This window comes from Macrotis lagotis, chromosome X (genome assembly GCF_037893015.1).
Source record: "Macrotis lagotis isolate mMagLag1 chromosome X, bilby.v1.9.chrom.fasta, whole genome shotgun sequence".
In the NCBI taxonomy this organism is placed as follows: domain Eukaryota; kingdom Metazoa; phylum Chordata; class Mammalia; order Peramelemorphia; family Peramelidae; genus Macrotis; species Macrotis lagotis.
The window spans coordinates 609565682-609572612 of record NC_133666.1 but is presented as its reverse complement, the minus strand read 5'-3'; positions in this window follow the sequence as shown (position 1 = coordinate 609572612).

Genomic DNA, 6931 nt, shown 5'->3' with positions numbered 1-6931 from the left:
GGTGAGTTTTTAAGAACACTTATCAAGATGATTCTATGTTTTAAGGTCAAACACTTGTGGAATGGGGATTGGGACCCCACAAGTGTTGAGCTGAATATAAACCTATAGTCAACTAGGTACATTTGAGAATCACTGAAGCTTAGGGATATGACCATTTGGGTTCAATCTCCCCCTAATTTCTACAGAAATTTAACCCTTTGATATAATTATTCTGGTGAATGCCAGATATTCTAATATTCTAGAGTTTTGAATTTGTCCAGATTATCATTTGATTCTACTCCAGGATACTATCTGTATAAACAGGTTACAATTTACATTTATTAACAATGATGTTTATGACTGTCCATAATTCAGTCAGTGATTTGTTTCTATTCATGTCAAAGACTATGAGCAAAAGGATAGCTCCCCTTTCATAGGTTTTTGGGAGTACATTACAAAGAACTGAACAGTGTATGTGATGTCATGGTTTAAGTGCCACATAATTGTGTACAGAACTGAGGCAAAGGGAACAATATCATTTGTTAGAACTTGAGTAATGGGAGTAACCAAGGACCATCTCCTTTTTTTCTGAGACTAAGAAACATGTATTGTTTGAGTCCATGTGTGAGATAATGCCCCAGACTTTTTGGACAACAAACCAGACATCCTTGAAGGATAGCTTGTTGGTCTAAAGAAATTAGATCTGACTACATTGTGTTCACATGCATCCCTCAAGGTCAGCTAATTCCTTGAGGCAGGACTAGTAGGAAATCTGGGTTTTTAAGCTTAACCCATTGTTGTCCAGCTGAATTCTGAACTTAAATTCAGAGATAGAGACTCATGGCTTTAAGCAAATGCAGAACAGAAAATGGTTATAGAGCAAGATCAATAAACTGTAAGTAGAATCAATAAGAAAATGATGCAGAATTAATCTTAATCATTTCAAACAGAAATCAATTTATAAGCCAACGTGCAATGTTTTATTGATAGTTGTCATTATCTAGTTATCTGGCCCCATCCCCTTTCAGATGTAGGGATGTGGTACTTTGTCATCATGCTATGGCATTTATTTTGTTAAGACATTGAAGTCTCTAGATGATATACAATTGTGTCAATCTCTCTGTATTTTCATTGGTCCCCCATTAAACTAGGAACTCATTAATTCTAAAATTCATGACTCTAAACAACCTGACTCCTTCCTAACTTTCCAGTCTGATTTCATGCTCTTCCTATTCATGTCTCATATTTCTTAAGCTATAATAAACCATTTTTCATTCCCCCTTATTGTTCTGATCTTTTTCATTTCAATGCCCTTACTCATATGCTCCCCCTCCCCCCAACCAATATGGAATAAACTTATCCTGCTTCCATGGATGAAGTACCTCCTATATTTAAGAACATTTATCAGATACCACATCTTCAAAGAACCTTTCCATATCTTCCCTTCATAACTTAAATAAAAGACATCTTTCCCTACTCAAAGTTGCTTTCTTTGAATATGTTTCATAATTCTCCTTTTCTTGTATTGTCAGGATTTGAACATTTTTCCTTTCTCCATTTAGATTGTTAACTCTTTCAGAGTAATGCTATTTTTCAACCCCCAATTATCTATCATAATGTTTTGTTTTTCAAGAATCCCTAGTTTGATTGGGATAGAATTCCCTTATTTGGAATACACTGAAACCATCAAAACTTGAAAAGCTTTCTTGAAGAGTAGCTAGAGTCAAAACATACATTATACTAAAGCAAAATTATTAATTAGTCCTCTGAATATAGATTAATTAGTTCAAAATGAAAGATGAAGTCCATTGTTAAACCTATAGTATAAATCTTCCCAACTGGGTAGAATATTACAATGCTTCCTTTGTCCTGCATAGACTTCAAGGACATAGGATGACAAGGAGATAAAAAAGAAAATGGAAACCCTATGTATTCCAAAAGATTATAAGAGAACTTTTTAGTAGCACAGAACGGGGGGGAAAAGAGTAGAACCCACCAATTTGAAATACTGCTAAGCTATAAGGTACCTAGCTGGCTCAGTGAATAGAGCACTGGTCTGGTATAAGAAAGATCTGAGTTCAATTCTGGTCTCACACACTTAATATCTGTGTGACCCTAGCAAGTCACTTAGTCTCTGTTTGTTTTAATCTATTAGAGAAGGACATGGCAGACCACTCCTATATCTTTTCCAACAAACCCCATGGATATTATGATCCATGAGGGCAAGAATCATTGGACATGACGGAACAGTAACAACTGTGCTATAAAAAATGACCAAAGATTTATTTTTAAGAAACATGTTTTAAGAAACATGAATGAATTAATATAGAGTGAAATAAGTAGAAACATAAGAAGAATAGAATAATAATTTTGTAAAGACAAAAACCTTTAAAAGACTGTAAGATTTTTGGTCAATGCTAAAAATCAACAATTCTTAAGGATAAACGATAATACATGATTATGGAACTCCAAACAGAGATGTGATAGAATCAGTATGCGGAAGGAGAAATAGTTTTTTAATATGGTCAATGTGGCAATTTGTCTTAGTCAATCCTAGATATTTGTGACAAGGATGTTTTTATGGAGGGGTTGAAAAATTACCTTAAAATTTTAAAAGGAGAAATGGCAAATATAGTAAATATAGAGAAGCATAGGAAGAACAATATGAGTTTATGTAAAGTGAGATAAGCAGAAAAAGGAAAACAATAAACACAATGACTGGAATAATGGAAATGAAAAGAACAAAACATAACCCATGAAAATTGAGCACTGCAATAATAATAATGACCAAGCTGGATCAAAGAGATGAAAAATGAGAATTAATTTGCTATCTTTTTTTTGCTAGAGAATTGAGAATGGGTAACAGGGATACACACACACACACACACACACACACACACACACACACACATATATATACATATATATGGCATTTAATAATTACTGCTGAATTTTATTTGTATTTTGATGCTTTTTCTTAAGTTTCTTTCCCCTTTCATATTCTTAATTATAAGTTTATAACTATGGCTCTCTGAGTTGGGGAGGAGTGAAAGGGTATATTAAGAAATGAAAGTGATATTAAAAATGATATTACAAAAGATTTTTTAAAGTGACTTACCCCACCCCTCTCAAAAAAAAAAACTACTTCAGTTCAATTGGAGGAAATCTGAATATAGTAGATGTTAATAAATATTTATGAATAAATGAATGTAATATAATTAATTATTGTCATCAGTGAAATTATGCATTGCTTTTTATTTTTGTTGTTGTTTAGTCATTTTTTAGTTGGGTTTGACTCTTCACATCCACATTTGGAGTTTCCTTGGCAAGATAAGAGTTTGCCACTTCCTTCTCCATCTCATTTTATAAATGAGAAAAATGAGGCAAATAGGGTTAAGTGACTTACCCAGGGTCAGACTACTAATAAATAATATAATAAATACTAATAAACACATGAGAAAAAACTTCCAATATGCCAGATAATGCAGCAATAATCTTCCCAAGCCCTGAAGCAAAATTTGAACTTATGAAGATGGGTCTCCCTGACTCCAAGCCTGATACTCTATCCACTGTGCCATCTAGCTATCCCTATTGGTAACTTATACAACATTTTCCAATATATTTATCTCAATTTATCCTCAAAATAACTCCATGAAAGAAGTTTTAAAAGTATTTCACCATAATTTTATGAATAAAGAAATTGTGGCTTGGCAACTGAGTGGCTTGCCAATATTTATTTGGTCAGTGATCATTTTAAAATATTAGAACTCTAAGGGATCTTCCTCCCTTGTAAAGCCATCCCAAAGCTGCTTTCAAGTTCTTCTTTTATGCAAATTAGATTTCCTGAGTCCTCAGGCCCTGTAAGGATGCAACCTGTTATTTTTTTTCTTATTTGAGTTACAAGAAGGAGTATGTTCTAACAACTAGCTCTCTGAAAAGGAAAAAAAAATAAACATGCCACACTTTTAAGTCCAATGTATATTATCAACATGTTTTCTATCATTTTTTAAAATCTAGACAATGAACAATGCAAGTGATCGTCTGATTTGTTTTGTGCAAATATTTGCTATGTAGATATAACTCACATTGTTTTGGTGCAAATGCTCCCACTGAAAATTTAATTGATTCTTATAGGTTAGTTTGAGCTGGTTCCAGCACTTTCCTTGACTTTCATACCCCTATCTCATCTCCTCACTTAAGTCTATCAGTACTCACCTCTACACATATTTTCCCTCACCAACCCTTTAGATTTTTCACTGTCTTTGCTCCTAATAATTGTCTCATACTATTAATTCCCCTTTCCTGGAATGCTATTTTTCTACTTACTTCCTTATTTAAATGAGTATACATCTTCCAAGAAAGCTTTATCTAAATACTATGCATTTTCCTTTTTTCTGAACTCCTACTATATTATAATAGTTTACTTTTTTATTCTTATTACACATCTAAACACAAGAGAATAGAATAAATAATAGCATAAAACAAAATCTGTTGTCGTACATAGGTCAGAAAATAAATATTATTTGATTTAATGGTTACTTAGTACATCAGATTAGCCTTACCAAGAGAATATCATTGGGACACAAGAATGCAGGATGCAAGATGTATATCTTCATGATGTTGGGAAGGCAGTCAGAACATAGGCCTCTTTGTGAAAAGGGAAGCTTGACTGATGTTACATCGGGAGCTCTCAAATATAAATTAAGCATAAGATGGAAAATACAGGTCAATCATTATATAATAAATTAAGTCAGACTGTATATGCATATCCTTAACATTTTAGACTCACAAAACTATTACTAGAAAAGGTAAAAATTATATTTATAGCACAAAATATGTTACAGGGAGGAAAATACAGATGCAGTATCCTATTTTCCAAGCTATCTTCAGAAAGAAACATCTAGAAGCACACCCATCCAAGATGCCATATAATGCAGTAATACCCTTCCCAACCCATGGAAACTTTTCTGGGTCTGATCTGCACTTTCCAAATAAAATAAAACTACTCAAAGCCACCATGGTTGTTGTTCAGTTGTCTTCAAGCTTGTCCAAGTTTTATTGGCTGCAAATGAGATTTTCTTGAAAGAGATATTACCTCTTTCCCCAGCTCTTTATATAGATAAGGAAAATGAGGAAAACAAGGTTAAAGGACTTAGCCAGGGTCACACAGCTAGTATGTGTCTGAAGTCCAATTTGAACTCAGGAAGATGGGTCTTCCTGACTCCTAAACTTGGCTCTATTCTTTGTGTTACCTAACTGCCTGGAGTTTATGACTAGTCTATTAATTTTTCGCAAAGGTAACAGTTCTTCTTTCTCTTCAAAAGACCAATCTAGATTCTCCCTTCATGTGAGTGAAACATTTCTGCCTTTCTACCCCACTTTCAGTGTTGGCAGGTACATCATTAGAGAAACCAGGATGCACAGGGTCCCAAAATAGAGAACAAGAATCTTAGTAGAATGATAGAGAGGAACTAAGAGCCCCTTTACATAGTATTGCAGTTCAATAGTAGATCAGATGTCAAATCTCTGGCTATTTCTGATTATTAGTGCTACAATTCATTTCAGTTCAAAAGTCCATATGTTAAGACTAGTTTTAGTTAACTTTCCTGCCTCTCATAGTTGTGATGAGGATCAAATGAAAAAATTCAACCCCCAAAACATTAATCATACACCCAGTAAGGGTAAGGTACAATGCTATGTTATGCAGAATGCAGAGATAACATGAAGAAGACATTCTCTACTCTTGAGGAACATATATTCTGCTATAATTATTTATTACAAATGTAATAATCTTAGTAGGAAGGTGAGAGCAGTAATAATTATTTTATGTGCTGGGCTTACAAAATCAAGATCCACCCTTCAATACATACATTCTTCTGTATTTGAGAAAAACATATGTGATCATTTAAAAAGCAAGATCAGAGAACTAACATGAAGAACAAGAATAAAGGCTTCTCTCAATAGTCAACATATGAGCAGAGACTTGACAGGAGAGGATTGTAAGAGAAAGAAGAGAGATAAGAACATTCCAGGATTGAGAACGTAGCTGTGCTAATATCAAGATTCATAGGTATATAGATCTAGGATTAGAAGAGATTTTAAAAGGTATCTAGTCCAACTCCTTTATTTTTAAGACAAGGAAGTAAGTTCCTTGAGAGATTAAGTGACTTGTCCAAAATCTCACTGATAGCAAACTTTATAAACTGTATAACCCTGATCTTTCTACTACACCATAAAATGAAGCAGGTCAATTTGGCTGGAATGTGTGGAATGGTGTGCAGTAAGCCTCAAAAGTTAAGAGGAAATAAAACTATAGAATATCTGAAATGATGAAAAGAATGAGTTTGTAATTTATCCTAGGACTTAGAAGACAATGACGTTTTTTGAGCGAAACAGTAACGCCAACAATCCTGTGCTAGAGAAAGCCATTATTTTGAAATGCTTCTGACCATAGAAGTAATAATATCCACAAATGTGCATTGTTCTGTTCAACAAACATTTATTGCGTTTCTATCATTCAACTCAATTGGTAAATAATTTTTAAAGGTCTATGTGTAAATTAAGTGCCAGAAATCAAAGATTCAATTTAATTAAAAGATTCATAAAAGATTCCCCTTATGGGAAAGACAGAGATAAGATAAAGATATCTCTCTGTTTTCCTATTGGGGAAAAGATTCAAAGAAATACAGCTGTACTATGAAAGAGCATATGTTAAGCCCGATAGAGAAATGCAAAGTAAGTAAGCCATGAGTTTCCAAAGTTGAAGAAAAATTATTATAAACATGAAGATAGGCTAGACTTCATAAAAGAAGTAATGTTTGGGTTGAGTTTTTAATAATGCATTGGTAGGAATTTAACAGATGAAAAGGAGGAGAGCAGTGAGTAAAGAGGCAGAAACAATAGAACACAGGATTGGTTTCAGAGAAGGAATAATCCAGTTTGGCTGGGAAAA